The sequence below is a fragment of the Sus scrofa genome, chromosome 6 (genome assembly GCF_000003025.6).
Source record: "Sus scrofa isolate TJ Tabasco breed Duroc chromosome 6, Sscrofa11.1, whole genome shotgun sequence".
Classification (NCBI taxonomy): Eukaryota; Metazoa; Chordata; class Mammalia; order Artiodactyla; family Suidae; genus Sus; species Sus scrofa.
The window spans coordinates 4,379,370-4,406,609 of NC_010448.4; the positions used below are offsets into that span (position 1 = coordinate 4,379,370).

General features: G+C 49.7%; 1 long non-coding RNA gene across 5 annotated transcripts; it reads right to left on the minus strand.

Annotated features, from left to right (window-relative positions):
* Window positions 531-26,304, minus strand: LOC110260899. 5 transcript variants are annotated; one of them, XR_002344475.1, is made up of 5 exons: window positions 26,022-26,303; window positions 25,028-25,089; window positions 23,252-23,959; window positions 22,265-22,340; window positions 531-844 (listed from the first exon to the last, which is right to left on the minus strand). It is a non-coding gene; the product is annotated as an uncharacterized LOC110260899 (long non-coding RNA). The 5 variants fall into 5 exon arrangements; XR_002344476.1 differs by lacking the exon at window positions 531-844 and adding an exon at window positions 12,326-12,939 and having other exon boundaries at window positions 22,265-22,438; window positions 26,022-26,304; XR_002344474.1 differs by lacking the exon at window positions 531-844 and adding an exon at window positions 12,326-12,939 and having other exon boundaries at window positions 23,194-23,959; window positions 26,022-26,304.

The window sequence follows — 27,240 nt, forward strand, 5'->3', positions numbered from 1 at the left end:
CGGGGCTGGCTGCCTGACCAAGGCCACCCCCACCCCCACCACCTTATAAGCCCTTTCTCTTCAGCAGAGGAAGCTCAGAAAGAGTGCAGGTGAGCCCACAGGACCCTGCCCCATGGGGTGGGGGACAGCAGCATGTACCCACACATGCCTACATATGCAAACAGACCTCAACAGGTGAGCCAGGTACCATCTTCTGCCCAAAAGGCTGGGGATACAGCCTCACAATAATCGGATGCCTGGCACATCACAGGCACATAGTAAGAGCTGAAATATGGGTTTAATTCAATAACAAGATAGAAAGGCGCAAACACCTCAACAGGGAGAATACAGGGGGTGAACGAATGCAGTGGAGCAGGATGCACAAAATGAGGTGAAGCAGGCCGGCGTGAATGGGTGAGGGCTTGATGGAGATGATGCAACCAATGCCTGGACCAGGATGAACACGTGAAATGGAATGGGATAAACCAATGGGCTCTGCTGAATGAAGGGGATGAATGAGTGGGATGGTTGGATGGATGGATGGATGGATGGATAAAAGAAGATGTGGTTGCTGACTCAAAAGGGATTCCAGCTTGTAGGGGAGGGAGACATGTAACCAAAATTTACAGGAGCATTTGATGAGTGCCTTACTTACGGAGTAAAGGGCATTTGATCCGCGGTCTTATGCACTGTCTCATTTAACCCTCACCCTGGATGGTTCTGTGAGGCAGCCTCTTCCATTGGTTCCGTTTTGCAAACAAAGAAACAAGACTGGGAAAGCTTTGGTCAAGTTCCCCAAAGAAAGCTCCTGGGAAGCGGATTCTGATAGAGCTTCGCATCTGGGGAAAGCCTGGCGGAACCCCTCCTGTGAAGGGAAAGTAGAAGCTGGCTGCCCAGAGGGGCATGTGGGTGGGGGTGTCTCAGCCCAGCCCACCAGGAGCCCCGAAGCTGGGATGGTCCTTCAGAGGTGTCCTGGGTTAGGGCAAGAGGCTGCCCTCCCCGCGGACAAGGCCCGGGATGCAGGCTGTTCTGTCGTCTCAGGGTCCTGGAGGCTGGAAGCCTGTGATCAAGATGTTCCATCCCCTCTCCCAGCTCCTGGCGATGGCAGGAGTCCTTGGTGTTTCGAGGCTTTTAGACATGTCACTCCCATCTCTGCCTCTGTCCTCACGTGGCCTCCTCCCTGTGGGTCTGTGTCTCTTTTTTTTTTTTTTTTTAAGAATTTTTAATAGAGTATAATTGATCTATAATGTTGTGCCAATATCTGCTGTACAGCAAGGTGACTGGTCATACAGAGATATGACTCCCCTTTATTTTTTTGTCTTTTTGTCTTTTTAGGGCTGCCCCTGTGGCATATGGAGGTTCCCATCTAGGGGCTGAATCGGAGCTATAAGTGCTGACCTACGCCACAGCCACAGCAACACGGGATCCGAGATGCATCTGTGACTTACATGACAGCTCACGACAACACCAGATCCTTAACCCACTGAGTGAGGCCAGGGTTCGAACCTGCATCCTCACAGATCCTAGTCAGATTTGTTTCCACTGAGCTACGACAGGAACTCCCAAAAATTTTTTTCTTTTTTTTTTTTTTTTTTTTTTGTCTCTTTAGGGCCAAACATGAGGCATATGGAGGTTCCCAGGCTAGGGGATCGAATCGGAGCTGCAGCCACTGGCCTATGCCACAGCCACATCAATGCAGAATCCGAGATGCATCTGTGACCTACACCACAGCTCATGGCAGCACCGGATCCTTAAGCCACTGAGCGAGGCCAGGGATCGAACCCGCATCTTCATGGATCCTAGTCTGGTTCATTAACCACTGAGCCATGACGGGAACTCCTCTTCTCTTCTTTTAAAATACCTGTCATATTAGATTTGGGGGTCCACCCTGCTCCAGTGTCATTTCATCTTAACCAATTATACCTGCAACAACCCAATTCCTAAGTAAGGTCACAGTCACAGGTATGGGAGGTCAGAACTTCACTGGGGTTGGGGGGAGAAGGAACATCAGCCAAGGACTTTCTCAGAGGGCGGAGAAGTGCTGTGTGATGGGGTGGTAGCTGGGTCCTTCAGTCTCGAAGGGCTTCTGGGCAGCAGAGAATCTAGCACAGAGACCATGGCTCACGGGGCTTCCATCACTTTGCCAGGGTCACGGAGCCAAGAGGAGATGAGGCAAGGACTTGAACTTTGGGATCATCTCAGGAGATGGATCCTGATCCTGAGGTCAAGGGGGGAGCTCTTGAAGGAACTGAAACTGAAATGGATCAAATCTATTTCCCAGAAAAGCAATCTTGATAACCTCGTGCAGAATGGACAAGGATGTCTTGGCAGGAGACTGTGACGATGGGACCCCAACTGTGCTGGGCAGAGAGTGCCCCCCCAAAGACATCTGCATCCTGTCCTCAGAACCTGTGAGCGTGTGACCTTACGAGGCAAAGGGGGCTTTGCAGATGCAATTCTGGTAAGTGTCTTCAGATGGGGAGATTATTCTGGATTATCTGGATGAGCCTAATGCATTCATAAGGGTCCCTATAATGTAAAAGGGAGGCGGGGTGGGGGGTCAGTGTCAGAGAAGAAGCTGTGACAATGAAAGCAGAAAGAGAGAGATTTGAAGATGCTGTGCTCTTGGCTCTGGAGCTGGAGGAAGGGGCCGTGAGCCAGGGAAAGCGGGTGCTTCTGGAAACCTGAAAAGGCAAAGAAACAGCTTCTCCCTTAGACCTTCCAGAAGGACCACAGCCCAGCTGACAACTTGATTTTAACTCAGTAAAACCTTTTTTCAGACCTGTGACCTCCAGAACCTAAGATCATAATTTGTGTTGTGTTAAGCCACGCAATGTGTGGTGATTTGGTACAGCAGCCATAAGAAAATAACAAAGCGCTCAGGCAGGAAAGATGGGGCTGGAGAGACCACGTGGTCAGATCATATCACCCGCCTCCCTGGTGACAGCTTCACGTATTTCCCAGCTTGACCTACAGCATGCTCGCACCTGGCTCCACCCCCTGCAGCTCATCCCCCGCCACCCTCTTGCTTCCTCTCCCTTCCCAGCTCCACTGGCCCCGATGTCCCACAAACACATCAAACTCATTCCTGGACCAAGCCTTTTCACTTGCTATTCACTCCATCTAGAATGTTCTTCTCCCACTACCAAAGGGGGAAAAAAAAAAAGAGTGTGCCAGTCTGTCCCCTCACCGTCTCCGTTTCAGCTCAAATATCACCTTCTCACAGAAAGAGGTCTTCTCAACCACTCCAGCTAAAGCAGCCACCTAGTCAGTCTCACTGCCCTACTTTAATTCTCTGCCCGGCATCCCTCAGGCTCCTATTTTCTTGTTTACTCTGTTTACTGCCTGTCTCCTGCTTAAGAAGGTCAGGTGCATGGGAGGAGAGACCTGGTCTACCTTGTACACTAGTGACTCCCCAGCACCTGACCAAGAACCTGAAACACAGTAGGTATTCACATACTTATGGGTGGAGATGAGTGGATGGATGGATGGCTGGATTAAAGACTGGTGGAGGAAGGAAACTGGTGGGTGCAAAATGGATGGATAGAAAGGTGGAAAGAAAGATGGCAGCATGGGTAGATGGCTGGAAGGAAGGATGGTGGGAAGAAACTGGTAGACCGAAGAAAACAATGAAAGGGTTGACGAAGAGACGGATAGGTGATTAGAAGGATGGGTGGATGGAAGAAAGGATGGGCAGATGGGAGAATAGGTGAATGGAAGGCTGCAGAGGGAAGGAAAGGCGGAAGGAGGGATGGTTCGAATGATGGATGGCTGAGTAGCAGATGAGTGGATAGACAGGGAAGGAAGGACAGATAAAAACTCTTCACGAGGTGGCTGCCCGATTAAGCTGGGTGGATACTGCTGATGCTAAGTACTTCCCATCTGTGCTGTCAAGGGGCCTGGCTGCTCTGCACCTTTCAGACAAGGACATTTGTTGCCAAGTGGCAGAAGTCAACAGGCTGTTTGCGCCTCTAATCCCCAGAATCAGACCCCGTAATCGTCTCAGCTCATCAGCAAATATCTATATTTAATGAATTCCCCACCTGATGCCTGGCTCCCCACACCCAGCTATTGACTTAGCGGCTTTATCACAGGACTTGGTAATCCTGCTTCAAAGCATTAGCATTAACTTCTCCCACCCCCCCAGTGGGGCCCCTCGGGGCTCTGGCCTCCTGCCAAACAAACAAAAAGATTTGCTCATCTCACTTCTCTGCTGAAACCCCTCAGGGAGCAAATCGGTGGCTCTCGGGACAGGTGCAAACTCCAGGACTCTCAAAGTCCTTCACCTTGTGGCCGTGGCCCCAGGCACCAGCCTCGTTTCTCCTTCTGCCCTTGCTCCTCTCACTCAAACTCCCTGTGCTGCCATCATATGAAATTCCTCTAGAGTCTGAGGACAGATCCTTCCTCCCCAAGGTCTCCAAGCCCCGTACACACCTGGTCCAGCTCACAGTATCCCTCTTCTCCAATGTCCTTCCTTCTACAGGCTCACCTGCCATGGAGTTCAAGTCCAACGGACGCTCCACTGGTTCCTCAAACACAGTATCTTCCTAACTGAAGCCAGCATCATCTCTGCCAGTGCCTCTGTATGGTTCATGTCCTTAAAGGCTCCACCCTGTGCCCCAGACCAGACTTAGGAAGCTTCCAGAACGCCGCCCCTCCTCCATTCTTCACATCCATTCAGATGCCAAGTGTCAGCAGCCCCTGTCCCTGCAGTGTTCAAGGCCACCCAGCCTAACATCTCTCTGCCACTACCAGGTCCCAGTCCCCTGCCCTTTTCCATGCAAGAGGCAGAGTCCCCCACACGCAGCGTCCCACCCCTGCCCTCTCCGCTCATCCTCACTGCAGCCAGTCAGACTATAACAGAGCAGTGACCTGGACCCAGCAAGCCTCTACTACCTGGATAATAAAATCTCCCATCCTAGTCTGGCCTCACAAAGGCCTTCTGGTCTACCCCCCTGCTTCCCTTTCCAGCATGGGACCACCATCCCCCAGCTCTGCCCACCTGCCATCCAGGCTCCCTTTCAATTCCTTCTGGGCATCAGGTTCTCTCTGCTCCTGGCTCCTGCCTCTGCTCAGAACACTTTTTCCTGCCCCTCTAAATCTGGATAATCCCACTCTTCATCAATATCACACATCATAAAGATGTCAGCCACCATCACAGCAATGGCAGGTCACATTTGAGAACTCTGTGCCACACAGAGTACCAAGTGCTGTATGGCAACATTACGCTGGGTCCTCGTGGCAACGTTATGAGCATGGATGATTGCCCTGCCCATTTCGCAGATGGGGAAATGGAGGCGGAGTGTTCCCGTGACTGGCCCAAGCTCTTGGCAACTGAAATCGGGATTGGAACCCAAGTGGTCCGACTCCAGTCTCCCTCTTGACCACGTCACTCCACAGGCACCTGAGATGAGACCCCACATCCTCAAGAAAGCCCTGTCTCCACCTCCAGCCTGAATTTACTGCCTCCTCTCTGGACTCACACCCGGCCGGTACTCCGAGCACAGCCCCTAACATCTGCTTCCTCCATCCCTCATATGGGAGACCCAGCCCAGTGGGGCTGCCAGTAAATCCTCCCCACCCTATGCACCCAGGCCACTCCTGTGCCAAGAAGGGTGTGTATTCCCCTTGCCTTTAGTTGACCTGTGTCTTGTTTGGCCAAGAGCAAGCAGAGAGCCCAGGCCATGAGGCTCACAGCTCTCGCCCCCCCTCTCAGAGCCTGGAAGCCATGCTCTGAAGAGGTCCATGTAGGACTACCTCCCGGAGGGGCCCTGCGGAGAGATGCCCCAGTGCATGAGGCCACCTGGCACATTCCAGCCCCAGCCAAGATCCCTGCCAAACGCCTGGCTGCAGGACTGGGCTCAGGGGAGCCCAACAGAACCATCCAGCTGAGCCCCCGCCAATCCATGGACTTGTGGGAAAATCACAGATCATGGCTGCCTTCTGTTCCTGGCGTGGTTCATCTTTCAGCCTCAGTCTCCCCATCTGAAAAACAAGGGAGCAGCTTCTACTGTCCATGTCTGGTGTGAGGAAGCAGCTCGCGGAGGAAGATGGTTAGTGGTCTGTTGCCAGTTCTTAGCGCTGGACCAGCCAAGGGAACAACCTTGCCTTTCAACTCTCCCTCCGCATCGACTGGGAGGCAAGTCCAGGCCACTCCCATGTTCTTGACTTGCCCAGATGGGCAACCCTCTGCTCCCGGCCCCGCCTTGTCCTTCTGAGACCAGCGGTGTCCTGAGCTCCAGTCCTACTGGCCTGGCACTTCAGGGGGGACAGATGTGTCCCCCTCACCCAGAGTAGCGGGCCCAGGGGGCCGTGAAGGAGTCTGAGAAATGACACCCTCCGGGTGGGCATGTACTCTCTGGGAAGAGTTGTGGGTACAGAGAGCCCAAGCCACTTCAACATCTGGCTGTCAGAGGCATAACATCTCTCCACGGTGTTGTCTGAATTAAAGGATGACTTGACCCAGACCTGCTCCCAGGCAGAAGAAACGAGAAGCAAGAGAAATTCCGGCTAGAAAATGCTCTCAAGAATGTCTATTCCCAGAGTCAAAGATTCGAATGCCTCCGGGACCCAGGCAGGTGACAGAAACATACAAGGCTGGCAAGGGGAGAGAGCAGGAGTTAGGAGCTTCAAGTAATTCCTATTGGGTACACTGCGGTTATGTCAGCAACTTTTTCATTTAAATATAACCGTGTTCAGCCGTTCAGAGTGGACGACTCTCTACAAATAAAAAATGATGGAGAGGGTTCCGACAAATGGAAACCCTCCTACCCTGTTGGTGGGAATGTAAACTGGTGCAGCCACTACAAAAAACAGGGTGAAGGCTTCTTTAAAAACTAAAAATAGGGTTGCCATAAGATCCAGCAATCCCCCTCCTGGGCATATATCCTGAAAAGATGAAAACTAATTTGAAAAAATATACATGCCCTAATATTCATAGCAGTACTAGTGCAATAGCCAAGACATGGAAGCTCTAGCGACAGAGGAATGGATAGAGAAGATACGGTATATCTATACAATGGAATACTACTCAGCTGGAAAAAGAATGAAATGATGCCACTTGCAGCAACATGGATGGACCGAGAGATTCTCATACTAAGCGAAGTCAGTCAGACACAAAAAGACAAATATCAGCTGATATGGCTTATACATTGAACCTAAAAATAATAATACAAATGAACTTATTTGCCAAAGAGAAACAGACTCAGACATAGGAAACAAAGTTGTGGTTACCAAAGGGGAAAGGGGGGAGGGATAAACGAGGAGTGGGGGATCGGCAGATAGAATCTATTATATACAAAAGAGCTAAACGACAAGGTCCTATGTTATGGCACAGGGAACTATATTCGATATCTTATGATAACCTGTAAGGGAAAAGAATCTGAAAAAGAATATATAAAAATACATGTACGTATGTATAACTGAATCACTTGGCTGTACACTTGAAATTAACGCTGGCAATCAACTATACTTCAGTTTAAAAAAGAGAGCGAGAAAGGAGTGTCTAACTCATACAGTACATTCATGGTGGCCCAGGGCCAAGAGGCTGGGGCACAGAGGGAGTGACTGTGAGCCGGTACCAGTTTTCTTCTTTTTTTGGCCACAGTGTGCCGCAGCTTGATGTGGGATCTCAGACCAGGGACTGAACCCGGGCTGCAGCTGTGAAAGCACCAAGTCCTGACCACTGGACCACCAGGGAACTCCCTAGTTTTTTTTTTTTTTTCTCCTTTTTTTTTTTTTTTTTTTTTTTGCTTTTTCTGGCCGCACCGGCAGCATATGAAGGTTCCCAGGCTAGGGGTCAAATTGGAGCTACAGCCACCGGCCTACGCCACAGCCACAGCAACGAAGGATCCAGGTTGAGTCTGCAACCTATACCCCAGCTCATGGCAATGCCGGATCCTTAACCCACTGAGCGAGGCCAGGGATCGAACTTGTAACCTCATGGTTCCTAGTCAGATTCATTTCTGCTGCGCCATGGCGGGAACTCCCCATTTTCTTTTTGAGGTGGTGAAAGTGAGATGTGGTGGTGGTTGCACGACTCTGTGAATATACTGAGAACGGCTGAATTTTATGCTTTACCTAGGTGGATTTTATGACATATGAATTATATCTCAATAAAGCTGTTCCAAAAATGACAGGGATACAGGGAAAAAAAACCCCACAAAAACAAAAACAGGAAGTTCCTAGCGGCTCAGCAGTAGCAAACCTGACTAGTATCCACGAGGACGCGGTTTTGATCCCTTGACTCGGTCAGTGGGTTAAAGTCAGGTGTTGCCGTGAGCTGCGGTGTAGGTCAAAGACATGGCTTGAATCCTGCGTTGCTGTGGCTGTGGTATAGGTTGACAGCTGCAGTTCCGATTCTACCCCTAGCCTGGGACCCTCTATATGCCACAGGTGCCACCCTAAAAAAGCAAAAAAAAAAAAAAAAAAGAAAAAAAGAAAAAAAGAAAAACCACAAGATTGTAGAGCCTGATGAATTTCCACAAAGTAAACAGACCCAGGTACCACCACTCAGAAGAGTCAGGGAACCCCGCCGGCATCCCCACCCCACCCCCAAATCCATCTCCTTGACTGTGCTCTCCCCCCCTCTTCAAAGGGAACCGCAATTCTGACTTCTACCAGAGTAGACTAGTTCTGTGTTCCGAGTCCCTTCCATGAAGGGAATCAGTCAGCGTGTATTCTCTCGTCTGGTTTTCACTCAGTGGCATTGGTGAGATTCATGGTGACACACAGCTGAGGATCCAGAGCCCTCACGGGTACAGCGTGTTCCACTGTATGACTGTGATCGGTTTATCCATGTCAGAGATTTGGGTGGTTCCCTGTTTGGGCTACTCCACACGGAGCTGCCGTGGACACGGGTGTGTGCCTTTCGGTTGGCGAGGGGATTGACTTTTGAACAAGGAGCTAGGGGTGGAATTCCTGGGTCCTAGAGTGGGCATGAGTTCAGTGGGTAGATACCGCCAGTTTTCCAAAGTGGTTGTCCCAAATTCCACTTCACTCAGCTTGTTTTAATAACCCTGGGAGGGCCACGACCCAAAACACTCCCGCAGGCTACACTCTTGCCTGTGCCCCGCTAAGGTCAAAGTCTGACCTACGTTTTTAGGGGTGGGTAAAAACTCCACCAAGACATGGTCCAGGGTCAGAGAGAAACAGAATAACGGAGTGCATATTCATTCTGGGGGGCGAGTTGTCAGCCCCCCAAAACTCAATGTCCTCATCTGAACAATGGGGCAATAATAATATCTCTTACACTGAGTTCAAAGTCTTCAATTTTATTAAAGTTGGGTTTATATTAAAGAAAGGAAGGAAGGGAAGGGGAGGAGGGAGAGAGGGAGAGGAAGGAAGGAAGGAATTAAGAAAGAAATGAAAGAAAGAAAAGGAAGGAAAGAAGGAAGGAAGGGAGGGATAGAGAGGAAGGCAGAAAAGCATCTGCCCTGAAAGCCTCTGGAATCAAAAGTTTCAAGTCAAGTCAACAGTGTCCTTCTGTCAAAGGTGGACTTCACGTGGGCAACGTGTCATCCTAATTTTGAAATGGCCTCTGTAGAGGCGTGACTTTTCCCAGGGCACCGTTTTGGCCAAGGGGACCGATGGCCTGAGACTGGAAACAGGAGGATGGAGGAAGCCACGTCTCATAAAACCCAGGTTTCATGACCACTGAGAAGATTAAGCTTTTGTGCGCCTTCTTGTTCATTTCAAGTGGCCTCAGGACACCTTTTACTCTTCAGGTGAAAGCTGGTGATTCAGAGGGTGATAACGAGCGGGTAACCCCATTCCAAACCATCCAGAAAGGCAACAGTCTGTCCCAGTGTCTGCACTGGCCTTTTTTTTCCCTCTCTCGGGTTTCAGGCATGTGATGAGGACTTAGTATAATTAAAGCCGGGGCAGGCGCCGGAAGATAAAACAGCTATTTGAGAGAGGGAATTTTTCCAGCTGAGCTAAGGGATCAATTAAATCCCAGGCTGAGATACCAAATCATTAGCGCCTCCCTAATACAGATGTGGCTCAAACCTGCCAGGCACTGTGGAGGAGGGGGACAAAGACCCTGGGGCTAGTGCTGACAGGGCAGGGCGCCAGGTGGGCAGCACAAATGGGGTCTAGGTGAGGAAGGCGGTGGAAACAGAAATGACGAATTGACTGTACTGAGGCCATTTTGAGGCCACATTCCTTCCCTGTTTTTTTCTGAGTGTTAAAAGTTGTCCATCTGCAAAAATCAGAGAGGGCCCCAGGCCCCCAAATCCCACCCTCTGTCTTCCAACTGGGCAGTTGGGTAAATAAGTTCCCGAGTTCTCCTACCAGCTACAAAATCCTGGAAGTGATGCCAAGTCTCTCCTGGCCTCGGTTTTCTTACCTGTACAATGGGAGCAAATAAACCCCCTTCGCTGGACAGCTACAGGAATGAAATTAATGAAACTGTAGCAAAGCTACTGGTCTTAGGTACAGCTCATGTGGCCATCACTGCCCACCCTTAACCTTTCATCTGAATGGTGGATGTTTTTTAATATCTTTAAGCACAAGATGGGTGGGATAACTTAGAGGTTAAAGAAGAATAGCTCTTCAGATTCATTCTTCCAAACGAGACTGAGTTCCCTCCCAACCTGAGCAATTTCTTTTTTTCTTTTTTAGGGCCGCACCCGTGACATATGCAAGTTCCCAGGCTAGGGGCCCAATCAGAGCTGCAGCTGCCAGCCTAAACCACAGCCATAGCAACGGGGGATCTGAGCCGCATCTGTGACCTACACCACAGCTTACGGCAACGCCAGATCCTTAACCCACTGAGCGAGGCCAGGGATCGAACCCACATGATCGTGGATACTAGGCTCCTACCCACACTGACCTGTAGCCCATGGTACCAAAGTAACTGTACAGGTGGTTGAACTGTTGAAATATTTTCATACCAATTAGCAAACGCCAACTCCCATGACCAAGTCCCCAGAATCCAGCCTCTACAATCTGCCCCTCAGATTCCCCCGAGTCTAAGAACCTAAGGGCTCACTCTGCACAGGATGAGACTTATACTCAAGTCCATTCTGATTGGTCAGTGTGCCAGGGTGGAGCGACACCCTCCATTCTGATTGGTCAGAGTGTGGGGGTGGAGGCACCGCCTTGGGCTCCACTCCATTCTGATTGGTCAGAGCTCCGCGGCCGAAGTGCTGCGCTGCGCTGCGCTTACCAATACGCTGCAGGATCTGGGCTTTACCACCCCCTCGCCCTCCCGTATGGTGGGAGAAACTGGGGCGCCCAAAGGGGAGGTGTCCAGCTCAAGGTCACTCTTTCAGTGAGTGGCAGAGCCAGGAGCTGCCGGACACCTGGAGACGAGGTGAGAACGTGCAGGGTGTTTGAGGCACGTGTTCGGTGCACCCCACGCCTCGCCCTGTGGTGCACTCAGACCCTCACTGCCCGGGTTTGAATTTCCATTTCCACTTATAAGCCTAATCCCCACAGGCAAGTCATTTACGCCCTTTGGCTTCAATTTCCTTCTATGTAACAAAACAAGAAACAGAGCACTGCAACCTTAGTAAGACTGCTATTTTGGAACTAGATCATTCTTGTGGGGTGGACCGTTCCGTGCACTGTGGTATGTTTAGCAGCAACCCTGGTCTTGACCCAAGAGATAACAGTAGCACCTCCACCCTAAACACACACACAGTCAGGACCATTAAAACTGTCTCCAGACATTGCCTAATGTCCGCTCAGGAGCAAAATTATCCTGAGCTGAGAATTCCTACTTAATAAGGCTGTTCTGAGGGTTAACAGTTTATAGAGAAGGCCTGACATATAGTTCACCGCTGTCATTAGCTAGTTCATCAGTTAGAACTGGGTTTACCTGCAAGTAACAGTGACCAAAAATAACTGATTCACCCCAGGCAGCAGCTTGGTTCACTTTCACATAAACACCACATGTTAGCCATTCAGGGCTGCGTGGTGGCTCTGCTCCTCTCCCACATCCCTAACATTTGACCTTGTCCTCAGGAACCAAGGTGACAGCTGCAGACAGCAATACAGAAAAAGGGACAGGAGAGAAAGGGAGGGGAGGGGGCACATGCCTGCCAGCCATCTCTTAAAATAGATCCCCAGATGCTAGCAGGTTGACCCTCTGCTGACATCCCATTGGCCAGAACTTGGTCATGTGACCAGGCCTAGCTGCAAGAGAGCCTGGGAGAGGTAGTCTTTAGTCTGCCGTGGCTGTGTGCCCAGCTGACATGATGTTACAGTGGAAGAGAGAATTGGCTCTAGGAGGTCATGGAATCTCCTGAGCCTGCTGCAGTCAGCAAGCTGATTAAAGCCAAAGGCTGTCAGAGCCACCAGGCCCATGAGGGTGATATAATCCTTGAAGCATCTGGTCCATTACATTTAATAAACCACTAGGCAGAAAATGTTAGCAGAACACACAGGAAATAAGAGCAAATCCTAATCATTTAAAAAAAGAAATCCTGGGAAATACAGTGGGGCCAGCAGCCTTTATAATCAACTCTCTCCCCCTCATCATGCTGCACCTGCCCTCCATGCTCTGTGTGACCTCAGGTAAGAGGACCGGAACATGGGACACTGGACCGGGAATCCAAGGGGCCCCCCTTTTGCTTCTGCCATCCAGAGGCTGCACAGCTTAGATCAAGTCACCAACAGGATCAATAATGGAGTCCCAAAGATCAAAATGAGATATTTGTGTATGTGCATTTTGTTATCTTCCATAGCAGCACTAGCCAGTAGAACCTCCTGTGATGGTGGAATGTTCTAGATCGGCAGAATGTCCAATATGGCAGCCATCAACCACTCCACATGGCTACTGAGCGCTTGAAATGTGCATGCGTGATAGAGAAACTAGATTTTTAGATGCGTTTATTGGACAGCGCAGCTCTGGACTCTTGCTGTGTGTGATGGAGCCATTTATGCTGCCTCCTTTCAAGGATGTCCATCTCCCAGGTCCCTAGTGTTCACATCTTCTTTCCCTTATCCTGAGCCCTAAAAAAAAACCCCACCCATCACACCCATTAGGATGTCTTTTTTTTTTTTTTAAGGACAAAAATAAAAAGAGAGAGCGAGAGAGAAAGTAACAAGTGTAGGTGAGGATGTGGAGAAATTAAAACCCTTCTGCACTGCTAGAAATACTGTAAAATGTTCTAGCTGCTTTGGAAAACAGTATGGAGGTTTCTCAAAACCTTAAACTCAGAAGTACCGTATGATCCAGCAATTCCACTTCTGGGTATGTATCGCCCAAAGTACTGAGTTTGAGCTGATATTTGCATACCCTGTGTTGTAGCAGCCTTACTCACAACAGCCAAAAAGAACAACCTCAATCTCCATCAATGGTCAAATGAATGAACAAAATGCGGCAGCTACTTACAGACAATGCAATATTACGCAGTCTTGAAAAGGAAGGAAACTCCAACACATGCTGCAACGTGGATGAACCTCGAGCGCATGATGCTAAGTGAAATAAGCCAGACACAAAAGACAAACACTATATGACTCCACTCATATGAGATCCACAGAGCTGTCGAATTTATAGAGACAGTCCAAAGTCGGTTGCCAGAGCTGGGGGGGAGTGGGAAGTTATTTAATGGGGACAGAGTTTCAGTTTTGCAAGTAAAAAAAAAAAGTCTGGAGAGAGAAATTCCCGCCGTGGCACAGTGGGTGAAGAATCTGACTGCAGCAGCTCAGGTGGCTGCAGAGTCCCAGGTTTGATCCCCAGCCTGGCACAGTGGGTTAAAGGATCCAGCATTGCTGCAGCTGCGGTGTAGGTTGTAGCTGTGGCTTGGATTCAGTTCCTGGCCTGGAAACTTCTGTATGTTGTGGGGGCGGCCATAAAAAAGAGAAGTCTGGAGGGAGATGGTGGTGATGGCTTCACAACAATGTGAGGGCACTTGATGCTATAGAGCCGGACACTAACGACAGTAAATTTTAGGATATACATGTTTTTGTATATACATAATTTATAAATATAATTTGATTCATGTGATTGAAAAAAACATCCCTGGAGTTCCCGTCGTGGCGCAGTGGTTAACGAATCCGACTAGGAACCATGAGGTTGCGGGTTCGGTCCCTGCCCTTGCTCAGTGGGTTAACGATCCGGCGTTGCCATGAGCTGTGGTGTAGGTTGCAGACGCGGCTCGGATCCTGCGTTGCTGTGGCTCTGGAGTAGGCCGGCGGCTACAGCTCCGATTCAACCCCTAGCCTGGGAACCTCCATATGCTGCGGGAGCGGCCCAAGAAACAGCAAAAAGACAAAAAAAAAAAAAAAATCCCCCAAAGGACGATGAAACTCATCTGTACAATGAAAAAACACCTGGCAATAGGGTAAGGTGGGAGACCTAGCACATGTGGTTGAAATTGAGGGGTTTGACGAAGATGTAGGGGCTCCCCTGAAACCCTTGGCCAGAGGAGTAGCCCCCAGGGTGATGTGATCAACCCTGCTGAGCCCAGAGAGCTAAAAACAGACGAACCATTTGCAAGACAGGGACTGTTTCCATCTCCTTCTTGGTGCTATCAAGACTGTAACATGGGGGAGTTCCCGTCGTGGCACAATGGACATGAATCCAACCAGGAACCATGAGGTTGCGGGTTCGATCCCTGGGCTCACTCAGTGGGTTAAGGATCCCACGTTGCTGGGAGCTGTGGTGTAGGTCACAGACGTGGCTCGGACCCCGTGTTGCAGTGGCTCTGGCATACGCTGGCAGCTTCAGCTCGAATTAGACCCCTAGCCTGGGAACCACCATATGCCGCAGGTGAGGCCCTAAAAGCAAAAAAAAAAAAAAAAAAAAAATGTGTCTTGATGTTAAAAGAAAGTATTTAAAGAAGGATCTCTCAGTCCCCAGGGTGCTTTTGCCCGGGAATTATGCTGGCCGGGAGATGTGGCTGGTTCCACGGCTGCAAATGCGGGCCAAGTCTGAGTCTGACATTCAGAGAGTTTTGTTTGGGATGTCAGGTATTTTAAATTTCTTTTTAATTAGCTATCAACATGTAAAAATCGCAAAGTTCTATATTAAAGTCTGTATTTTGGCTTGTCTTGAACAAACAGGAAAATCTGGCAGCGAGGAGCTGGCTCTCCCACATGGCTGCTGTTCCTAAGTCACGGTAATGCCTTCAATGGATTCATTCTCCCTAGTGTTCCACCATCCCTATCAGTCCCTATTGTCTCCCGCTCCCTCCCAGCCAGTCTGTGTTTGTGACCATATCCCCGTCCCCCCCATGAGGTTTTGCCACCTTAACGAACTAGAACGAGAATCAGAGATTCTGGGAATGTCTTATGGAGACAGGAAGTTTACATGTAATCTACATTAAGCCCATTTCACAAACAGGGAAGCCCAAAGAAGATAAACTTGCCACGGATCTTTCTTTTTCTTTTTCTTTTTAACAGCCACATCTGCGGCACACGGAATTTCCTGGGGCTAGGGGTTGAATCCGAGCTGCACTGCAGCTTCGCCACAGCCACAGCAATGCCAAATCGGAGCCAGATCTGCCAATCACACCGCAGTTTGCAGCCGTGGATCCTTAACCCATTAAGCAAGGCCAGGGATCGAACCCACATCCTCACAGATACCATGTCAGCTTTGCAACCTGCTGAGCCACAGCAGGAACTCCTTGCCCAGGATTTTAGAATCATCAATGCGCTTCAAGGAAATGAGAACGCAGGTCCCTGAGGCCCCATTCCTAATTTCAAGCTGTTCTCACGGCCTTAAAACACTTGAGAGGTCTCCCCCTCCCCCCACAGCCCCCTGCACCCCTCGCAATGCTGCTACTTTGGAGACCCTACACTTAGGCCATTAGGACGATGACGAGACAGAGGTGTAGCTTGAGAAGTGATGCTCTCTGCCTGAGTGACACCGACCACAAGGAAGCTGAGCTGCACGGGTCTGTCCAATTACCCGCTGCTTAACCACAATTGCAAATTCCACCCCATTAAGCAACAGTTACCATCTCATCCTCTAAAAATTACATCAACCCCAGGAGTTTAATAACTTGGAGCCGGGAAGACAATGGGGCTTGATGATACTGAGCTCAAATGGAAATCTGGCTTCTCCACATACACAAGGATCCCAATGAGGCAGTGGGAACCCATTCAATGGCCTCATTATAATGCTATTGTCATCAATTGATGCCATAACTCAGAGTCCATGTTCTACCCAAAGCCACAGTAAGTCTTCCGTGTAATTTCGGATCATTTTAATGTCCCCAGTAGTACCATGGGACTTATTTGATTTCTAAATACATTTGCAAATGGTTGCTTCTCAGCCTCAAATCAATATATCATGAATAGGAAAAGTCACTTTCACAAAGAGCCCCACTGAATTCTTTCTGCAGGAATGCATGTATCTTTGTACTGAACCAGCCCTAGCGGAACAGTGGACCTAAAAGTCTTAGAAACCTTGAACTTGGGTTCAAATTCCTGCTCTGGTCTTTTGAAGCTGTGTGACCCTGGGCCAGGTACTCTACCTCTCTGGACCCTGGCATCCTTATCCATGAGAGTGGAATGATATCCTTGTATCAGAGACCTACCAAATTACTCAAGACTCAACTACATCGTGCAGATTAATCATAAGGCATCATGCAAGTGTCGGCTCCTCTTCATTTTGGTCAAGCATGGAGAGCGTGCTGCCAACATGAGACAATTTGGACCGCCTGCTTTTTAATCTAGGTTTATTCTGTCTCAAGTTTAAATGCCTTTCCTTAAATAATTAATTTCTTGGCATACTTTAATCTTCAAAGCCCTCAACACCTGCAGCTGGTGCTACGGAAAGCAATTAAATTCCTACCACAGCAAAATGAAATTCTCCCCTCCTGGCTTGGAGAACAAAACCTGACAGTATCGAAGTGACTGCTGACCCTCTGGAAAGAGTTCCAAGGGACAGAGAGGACAGGCCAGCCACCAGAGTTCACGATTTAAGGCTGGGTGGGCTGTTAGAGCCAGGGCTCTGCCTGCACCTGGGCCAGGTCTGCAAATGAAGTCACCAGGTTCTCTGCATCCATCAGCCAGCTATCATCCTCGCTTTTGCTCAGGGAAAAAAAAAAAAGTTAGCTTTTTTTTTTTTTTTTTTTTTTTGTCTTTTCTAGGGCTGTACCTGCAGCATATGCAGGTCCCTAGGCTAGGGGTCTAATCAGAGCTGTAGCCGCCAGCCGTAGCCACAGCCACAGGGGATCCTAGCCGCATCTGCAACCTACTCCACCGCTCACGCATCCCTTAACCGGATGATCCTCATGGCAGCACTGGATCCTTAACCCACTGAGCGACCCAGGGATCGAACCCACAACGTCATGGTTCCTAGTTGGATTTGTTACCCACTGCGCCACGACAGGAACTCCAAATGTTACCTTTTAAATCACCAAAAATATATTTGAAAATTAATTTTACCTGGTTAACTTGCTAGATTAATTGGAGCAGCACAGGAGGGTGTTTAAGAGCATGGGCTCAGATGTCAGCCCCTCAACTCCCTCACTGCTGTGTGACCTCAGACAAGTTGCTTACCCTCTCTGAGCTTCCCTGTCTCTCTCTGGAAGGAGATACTGTGAAAAGCCCTTATCTCAAAGTTGTGGCTGGGGTGGGGGCTTACTGAGGTCATGAAGAGCGGGTAGCAAGCCCTCAAGCATATAATACGAAATGTGTCGAAAAGGACCGGCATATATGCATAAGATGGACACAGTGATTCTTCATTAAGAAGAGAATTGCATTTGGAGTTTCCATATGGAGACATACATTTTGTATGAATATACGAAAATAACACATGCTCCTTCTAGAAAGTTTAGAACATGTGGGGTATTATGTGTAACAAAATAAATCTTGTTTTCTGCAACCCCAACACCGTATCTCTAAGGGAGAGGTGGCTGGTCTTTAATAAATATTATCAGTCAGGTAAGCCCTACATGGAATGCAGAAAAATGACCAAAAAGTGTCCTTTCCTTTGGATTCTGGTCCTAGCTTCCAGGCACAGTCCCTAGACACTCAGGGGCCACGAAAGCGTCTCTCACTCCATTTAATTCCTCTATCTATCCATCCATCCATCCTTTCTTCCTTCCTTCCAACGCTGACTGCATGCCATGCCACCCATGATGCGGGGAATGTAACTGACAAACTCCCGCCTCTGGCCCAATGTTACCCTCTGCAACAGAGTGAGGTGTGAGCCCACCGCGTCACAGCCAGGCTGGCCCTGCTCCGGAGACACAGGGCTGCCAGGGGACCCGTCTTCCACTGTGGCCCGAATGGGACCATCACCCCACCTCTCCGTCACTGTTTGCTGATCCAGACTTGCTCTAAACACCCAACTGACAGTTCTCCCTGATTTTCCTATTTGTTTAGTTGGGAAGGGAATTGGGTGCAAAAGCCAAAATTTCTGCTGACAGCAAAACCCGTCAAACAAACATTTCTTTTTAGGATAACAAATGTTTTTGTGTTCCAGCACAGAACAATGCTTCTGCCTTTTAAAAAAATCAGGTCAATTACTTCGTTGCTTTTAGTGTCTCAACCCTGCCTGAGTCCTTGCTCTAAAATACTGAGGATCCATGGGTCACACACACTTTTCTAGTGACCTTTTTGCTCCCCTCTAAGGAAAATCACTGCTCTAGATGTTCCAGATCTCCAGGAAGGCAGAACATGTCAGCAGCAAACAGATCTTAAAAGGTGCGAGAGCAAATTATGAGATTTTTTTTTTCCCCAGCAATAAAACTGGCTTTATGCTCCTGATAAAACACAAAGATGCACACTTATACCAGATGCTGTTTTCAGGACATTAAAAACAACTTAGACTCAGTTTTGTTTTGTTTTTGACTGCACCTGTGGCATGTGGAAGTTCTTGGGCGAGGGACTGAACCCACACCACAGCAATCACCTGAGCCGCAGCAGTGACAACGTCAGGTCCTTAACTGCTAGGTCACCAGGGAACTCTGCTTCTTCTTCTTTTTTTTTTTTTTGCTTTTTAGGGCTACACCTGCAGCATATGGAGGTTCCCAGGCTAGGGGTATAATCGGAGCTGCAGCTGCCGAACTATGCCACAGCCACAGCAGCTCAGAATCCAAGCCTCGTCTGCAACCTACATCACAGCTCACGGCAACACCAGATCCTTAACCTACTGAGCGAAGCCAGGGATGGAACCTGCAACCTCATGGTTCCTAGTCGGATTTGTTTCCACTGCACCATGACGGGAACTCGTCTTCAGTTAATTTTTTAAGAGTTCTGTGTAATTCCATCGTTTGTCTTTTTTTGGGTATAACTTTACAACCTTTGATCATTTATCCTTTTTAAAATTATTATTAATAATATGACTAAGAATAATCCTGAACATTGACTGTTCACATTATGCCAGATACTATGGTAAGTGCTTTACATGCACTGTCTTATTTAAACTTTACAACAATCCTAGCTTTAAGGTGAATGCTATTAGCCTATTATTAGCCCCATTTTACAGATGAGAAAACTGAGGTTCAGAGCATCAAAGTGATTTGCCCCAAGTTCTAAAGCCAGAAATGGAAAGAATAACATTTGAATCCAGGCAGTCTGATTCCAGAGCCTGCAAGCTTTATCTCCACGTACTACATCAACTTTCTACAAAAAGAAAAACAGATACACACAAGAACAAAATAGAAATCATGCCTAAACCTTCCATTTGGAGAGAACCACTTAGCAGCTCGATAGATAATCTTCCATTTTATTTTTCCTTTGCCCTTTTCACTTACCAAAGGTAGCACGGACATTCTCTCACATCAGGAGGCATATTTTCTGCTGTGTTTTGAGTCCCCTGGACATATATTACCGGAAGCTCCACCCTCACGATCAGACAAACCAAGAAAATACCAGGACTGGATAAAAAGCCCAAGGATGACAGTCGGAACTGGGAACAAAGATTAAATTTGAAGGTCTGCTCTTCCCTTGGATTGTGACAGAGCCTCGTGGTTTATAAAGAGAATAGACAGGTTACAAGGCATCAAATAACCAAAGAGGAAGGAAATTTAAAGGAGCAGAAGCAACTGTAATAGGACCACAGTCTTTGATGCCCCTCCCATTAAGGGGCGGGGCTATGTTCCTTCCTTTACCTGTAGGCGGGCTTGAGATGGCTTTGACCAATAGAGAACAGCAGGAATGATACTATGTGACTTTTGAGGATGGGTCATAAAAGACCATGCAGCTCCTACTCGGCTCACAAGAGCACCAAGCTGCCATGACAGAGGTCCAGCCACCAGCCAAGGCCACCATGCTGGAGAGGCCACCTGGAGGCACTCTGGCCAAGAGTCCCAGCTGAGCCCAGCATTCCAGCCGTTCCTGCCAAGATGCCAACTCCAGATGCTGAAGTCACCCCAGCCTCTGAGGCTCCGGGCCAACATTGCAAAACAGAGTAGACCTTCTTACTGCATCCAGATCCCTGATCCACAAAGTTCATGATTCTTTTTTATGCATGATAAGTGCTCATTATTTCATGCCACTAAGTTGGGGATGGTTTGTTTCACAGCAGTAGATTCTGGAAGAGAATCGAGTACCTAAAAATACAGACTGACTTGGAGAAACTTAGAGCTGAGCTCTGTCTGGGTCATTCTGCTTGCATCTGGGCACCATAGACCAAAAACCCCCTAAAGGTCCTGACAGATCTCTGGACCTGCCCTACCCAGACCTCCAGCAGGAAGGAGGCTAGGAAAGGGCATCAAAATATAATCTTCAAAAGTTGGTTTTTTGTTTGTTTGTTTGTTTGTTTTTGGTAGCACCCACAGCATGCAAAGTTCCCAGGCCAGGGATTGAAGCTGAGCCACAGCAGTGACCATGCCAGGCCCTCAACCCACTGAGCCACCAGGGAACTCCAAAAAAAAATTTTTTAAATGTCTCCTGTACCAGTATAGGATGAACACATGTGGAAAATCCATTGTGCTCATTAGGGAGGGGGCCAATAGGATGGCAAAGCTGGTCCAAGAGGCATGTAAGGATACAGTGTCACCAGGCACCCAAGAGGGTCAGTATATGATTGCTGGGTGAGATACAAAACTGGGGAGCCTTCTGCAGGGCAAGGGAATGCTATTCTTGGGGCTTTCTTTGCTAAGAGAGAGAAACTGTATCCACCTCTACCAGACACAGATTTGCAAGTTAGCATGTTCACTTTAGAATCTGGACCCTAAGGATAGTCAGAGAGTCCAACAAAGGCATGATTCCTTCAAGAGTGAAATAGAAACCACTTCCAGGCTGGCCTGTGAGTCGAGGCTGAGGTGGGACATTGAAAGGGCACGGGGGCCTCCATTTGTCTTGCTCTTGAGTTTTTGGCCATTATCCTTTGGAGAGTCCTGGTACCACCTTAACCCCCCCGGGCAACTTGGGACCTCACCACACCCCCTTTTAAACTACTCCTGTCCTGTCATACTGAACTTGGACATGCGCCTCTGCCTCCCTTGGGCCACTGTCCTCCTGGAGACCTCGGGCTCCCAGCCCTTCTCCTAGGCCCCCAGTCCTCCCCTGCCCCCCAGGCTTCTCAGAGACCCACTAACAGATGCATGATTCTGAAAACAAAGCTTCCAAATCACAAGGAAAAAAAGCTACTATTAATATAGATTTTGATGGTTAACATGCAGGTTTGTTCCCCGGCCAATTTCACATCCGAAATATTTCAGGACACCAAAACTAATCTTTGGTCTCATTTTGCAGAGGCCTATATCAAGCAGGTACAGGGCAGCCCAAGGAGGTGGATCCATCTGAAATTCAAGCAGGCCAAGCAGCGAAAAGATTGCAAAAGCACAATAATAGATAAATATGTTCCGGCATCTTTGCAAAGCAAAGCGCTCCGATGTGGGTGGGGGTGCCTTTCAGGAACTGGATGCTCTGTGAGCTGAGGCCTCCAAGTAAGACCACCTGGCCACAGGCCTTCTTTTCTCGCTGCCCTCGCCCACCCTGGGGGCTGCTGCTCTCCAACAGTGGCCTCCTGGTCTCCGCAGGTCTCATCTCCTGACACTGGGCATTTTCTGCCCCCTGCCACCCTCACCCCTCCAGCCACTTCAGCCCTGCAGACGGCACTGGGGTGGACCATCCACCACACCAGGGCCCACCCAAACTCCTGCCCGTGCCCCTCTGTGGGGCTGCCCCACAGTCCTGCCAGGGACCCAGCCAAGCCCAGCAGGTCCCAGGCTGTGCTTCCCAACAGTGGAGTGTGGGGAGCCTGGCCGGTCGAAAAGGGGGGCCTTGGGTGGAGGGGGGGCACCAAGTCAGGGAATTGTATAGACTTACAGCCCCCTGTCACTGTAAGAGAGGCACTTCTCACGTCGGATCGTCCTCCAGCTGAGCAGATCCCCAGGAGGGAAGCCACTTGGCCAGTGTCCCCCAGACTCACCGGAAAAGCATCCTTCTCCTTAGAAGTCTTGGAGTGCAAAACCTTGTGGGGGCAGCCACGCAAGTTCAGGCGTTTCCTGGGGGCAGAGGAGGCAGAGGCGCTGGAGAGGAGGAGGTGTGGAGAAGGGTCCCTCCAAGACCCCCTTTCACCCCTTTACAGGGAATAATCCGCAGCCTGGGAGGCAGAAGAAGTGGGGGTTCATTTGCTGGGCCAAGCAGGCTCAGCCAGGCTGTTGTTTGCCTAGAATCCCCAGGCAACTCTGAAAGGGTCCCATCCCACCAGACACCCTCGGGGCCCCTCAGGGGGTATTTCTTGATAGGAGGCCCCCCATGTCCAGGCAAGGGGCTCACACCCGGCTCTGCTGTTTCCACTCCCTTCAAGCCTAAATCCCCACTCGCTTCCTGCCTCTCCGCTGGGCCTTGGCCTTGGGGGAAATCCTTGCTCTCAAGCGCCCTCCAGGCGTCCCAGGACCCCCTCGTCTTCCCCTCCCCGATAACCTTGCCTTCTGGGGCACCCCATGCTTGCCTCCCCCCCACCTCTGCCGCACCTGCCTGGGGTGACTCCCGCTCCCTGGACGGGGTCTGAGAAGGGCCTTCAGCCCCCGGCGCTTCTCTGGACTCAAATTCCCAAGCACTTGCAGCTGATGCCCTTAACCTGACAAAGTCAAGGCTTCTCCCTTCCGAACCCCGCCTCCTCCATTGCTTCCTATGTGGGTTACTGCCCCCCCACCTCCATCTCCTCTCCCACACCGACTGGAAATCTTTGGGTCACCATGGCTAGCCTCCTCCCACTCCTTCATTTCCTGCAACCCACCTGCCAGCCATCCAGGGCGCATGCGCCCTGCCAAAGCTCCCCTGCATCCCGCCCACCCCCGTCTCCATTCCCGTCCCTCCCTTTGGCCCCACGTGCTCTTTTCATGGTCTCCTTACTGGGGTCCCTGCCTTGTCTTCATCCTTTTCTGGTCTTCGCGTCTTCCGCTAGACATACCTTCCCTTAAGTACGTCGGGTCTGGTTATATTCTTCCCAAGTTTTTTCCGTGACTGAGATGCCTTTGGAATAAGATCCAAGCACCCCACCCAGCACTCAAAACCATTTTCTCTCTGAGGCCCGCTCCCCTTTTTAACTGAACCTCTGGCTCTCCTTCCGGGCAGGCCACACACTCCACTCCCCAGACAGGCCAGACACTGCCCGGTTCTCACTCTTGTGTTCTCCTCAGCCTCAAAGGCCTTTGTCAACGTCAGCTGCTCAAACTCCTACTCCTACTTCCACACCCATCTCGAAAGGCCCTTCCTGCAAAAACCTTCCTGGGATTCTCCCAATTAGAATCAATCTCAAATTACTCTGTCGTCTTGCTGCCGAAACTCGGCCTCTGTGCACCAGCAAGGAATTGAATCACGGAGACAGAGTTCTGGGGAAATTAGAAAAGAACAGCTTTATGGCTTTGCCAGGCAAAGGGCGCCACAGCAGGCTAGTGCCCCCAAGACTATGTCTTGCCCTGGACGGAGCAGTGCGGAGTCTTAGAGTTTTCAAGGAGCAGGGCGTGATCAGCTCGTGGACACTCTTCTGATTGGCTGGTGGTGAGGTCGTGGGGAGTCAGCCTCATCAACCTTCTGGTTCCAACCAGTCAGGGGTCTCTGCTGGGCAGCCGGCAGTTAACTTCTTCCACCTGGTGGGGTTTCAGCGTCTGCAAAACGACTCAAAAGGCAAGGCTTCGAACATCACCTATAGTCTTTGAGGAGGACTTTGTTGAACGGCTAAAGTATTATTTTGTCTTGCTTGATTGTTTTCCTTTCTTTCTGCATTTTCTCACATGTCCAATTAGGTTTATTTTTTCACTAAAGTTTTTGTTTGTTTGCTTTTTTAGGGCCACACCCATGGCACATGGAGGTTCCCAGGCTAGGGGTCGAATTGGAGCTGCAGCCTACACAACAGCCACAGCAACACGGGATCTGAGCCGTATCTGCAATCTACACGACAGCTCACAGCAACACCGGATCCTTAACCCACTGAGCAAGGCCAGGGATCGAACCCACGATCTCACGGTTCCTAGTTGGATTCGTTTCTGCTGAGCCACGACGGGAACTCCTTGACTAAAGTTTTCCTACAGACAAAAGCCAGGTGGAGGCTGGGGGTCTGTTCAGGGAAGGTCCCCTAGGGTCTTGCTCAGTTATACTCCCCCAAATCACTGGTTTAGCTCATTAACGTTTCTCTATATTTGTCTTTGTTAGAATCACTTGTGAGTCTGGGCAGTCAAAAAGTCCAGGGCTGGGAGTTAATTCACCCTGATCACCCCTCAGGCTGCATCCTTGGGTCTGCGGCAAAACCCTGCAGGGGCTAGAATTCCAGTGGGAGCCAAGCGCCTGCAGCTCGATCTGCACAGACACCTTTGTAATAGGCCCAATAAATGAGCCAACTAACTGTCCTGACCATTAAAACAAAATGAATAAAATCATAACTTTGGAGTTCCCGTCGTGGCGCAGTGGTTAACGAATCCGACTAGGAACCATGAGGTTGCGGGTTCGGTCCCTGCCCTTGCTCAGTGGGTTCACGATCCGGCGTTGCCGTGAGCTGTGGTGTAGGTTGCAGACGCGGCTCGGATCCCGCGTTGCAGTGGCTCTGGCGTAGGCCGGTGGCTACAGCTCCGATTCGACCCCTAGCCTGGGAGCCTCCATGTGCCGCGGGAGTGGCCCAAGAAATAGCAACAACAACAAAAAAGACAAAAAGACAAAAAAAAAAAAAAAATCATAACTTTATGATAGTTACCAATATCCATTGTGCGAAGTCATTATGCTCACACGTAGATTTCGAAATGATACATGAAGGTTCTAAACAGATGAAATGGAAAGGAAAATTCAGGATTTTCTTCACCCTAAGGTTACCTATCACAGCTTCATCTGTACCTGGACTCAGCGCACATTTCTTCTTTATTTTTTAATTTTAACTTTTTATGGCTGCACCCACCGCACACGGACGTTTCTGGGCCGGGGATGGAAGCCGAGCCACACCTGCGCCCTGCACCTGCAAAGATGATTCCTTTAACCCACCGCACCATGCTAGGGATGGAACCTGGGCCTCCACAGCAGCTGGAGCCACTGCAGTCAGGTTCTTAACCCACTGTGCCACAGCGGGAACGCTGATCTCACATTTCTTAACTGTGATTCCTTCTCCTGGCCTCTGTTACCTCCGGAGGCAGGGACGTGGCCCCAGACACTTGGTCGTGGTGGAATTTGAAGTCGTGCGGTGCCGCAGAGCACCTAAGTCGCAGACAGTCTGGTTTTGAACACTGGATGCCTGAGGACAAGTTCCTCAACTTCTCCAAGGCTCAGGGGCTCCATCTCTAAACTGGGAGAATAACTGCATCTACCACCGATCATTGGGCTGTTGGAAGGGTTAAAACGTGTATTTTGTTCAATGCGTGACACACAGAAAAGAGTGGTGATGGTGTGCCTGTCACTCTTCTGACCAGCCTGGTCCTCTCTGAGCTCCAAAGGACAAAGGACTAGGCGTGCTACCTCCTGAGCCTGGAAATTGCCTGGAAGCACTTGGAGCCTTCAGGGTGGGAAGGAGCAGCCAGAATCCTCATCATCTGGCACCATCTCCCCGCCCCCCCGCCCCCCACACGGAGTTCCCACATCGTTCCCACCGAAGGACCAAAGAGTACAAAGGGTTTCTGCCCCAATATCTCCGCCACCCCAGAACACTTGCTAGTTGCCAGCGGAAAGCATGTCCTCACAAGCGACACATCTGCTGTACCCACCTTGACCCAGCCACACGTCTCGGCATCATCCCTGGTGCTGGGGGGGCAGCCAAGCATCCTGGGTCCCCACCTACGAAGGCTTCTAATCAATCAAGTCTAATCAATCCTGTAGACTTAATTTCCAGAAATAGATGGGAGAGAGGGACCCTTGGGAACCACGGGCTAAACTCAGAGGGAGGAACAGTCTCAAAGCCAACTGGCCCGATCTCTTAAAGAGTTCGCGTCATGGGAGGTGGAGGAGGGGAGGTGCGGGAGGCGATGAAACCCTACTGGAAATTAAAAGACATAATCCGCCAATGTCATATGTGATCCTTAATTGGATGTTGGTCCAAAAAACAACTGTGAAAGACATTTTGGAGACACAGCACTTGATGATGGACTGTGTATTAGATGATGTTAGGGAATTATTGTTGATTATTGTTCATCATGTTTGGTGTGATCATGGTTTTTGGTTATACAGAATTAATCTTTATTTTTCTGATGTCTATGCTGACGAATTCAGGGCGAATTGTCACAGAGTCCATAGTTTACTTGGAAATGTTTCAGAAAAAAAATACTTGTTTATATATAAGGTCAATACAACAAAATGCTAGTAGTTATGAAATGCTAGTAGTTATAAGCCTAGGCAGGGAATAGGGAGTTTATTGCACTAGTCTGGCAATTTTTCCCCATGTTTGAAAAATTCCATCATAAGAAGCTACAAGCACCTGGAGGGTGTGGGGAGGGGAGAGCCCAGCACGTGTTCAGCTCTTGTAATCCCCCGACCAGAATATAAAATGTCTGGTCTCCTTAGAGGGTGACCCAGCTGCCTGGCATTCAGAAGCAGTGGTGTGTGCCTTTGTGGGAAAGCCTGTCCCTGACAATCTACAACTTCTGCAAACTGCCTGAGGACAGACTTGCTTTCAGGGAGAGCTTGCATCTTTCACTGGGGATAATTACATCTTGAGCAACCTTTTTAAACAGAAAGCTGAAGCAGCTGTCATTGGTCCAACCATCTCTCTCCTTCCTTCCAGAAAAGGGAGGTGGGAGGGAGCGGGGAGGTGGGGAGGAGGGAGAGGTGGGGGGAGGGAAGGGGATGAGGGGGGACGGGAGGGAGTGGGGAGGGCTCACCTTCACTGCTGAGTTTTCTCTAGGACCCAGAATTCCAGGAGGGTGGGAGGGAGGGAAGGTGGGTATGGTCCACGGAGCCGGGTGTAACTGCTAGCTAGATTCAGCTGGG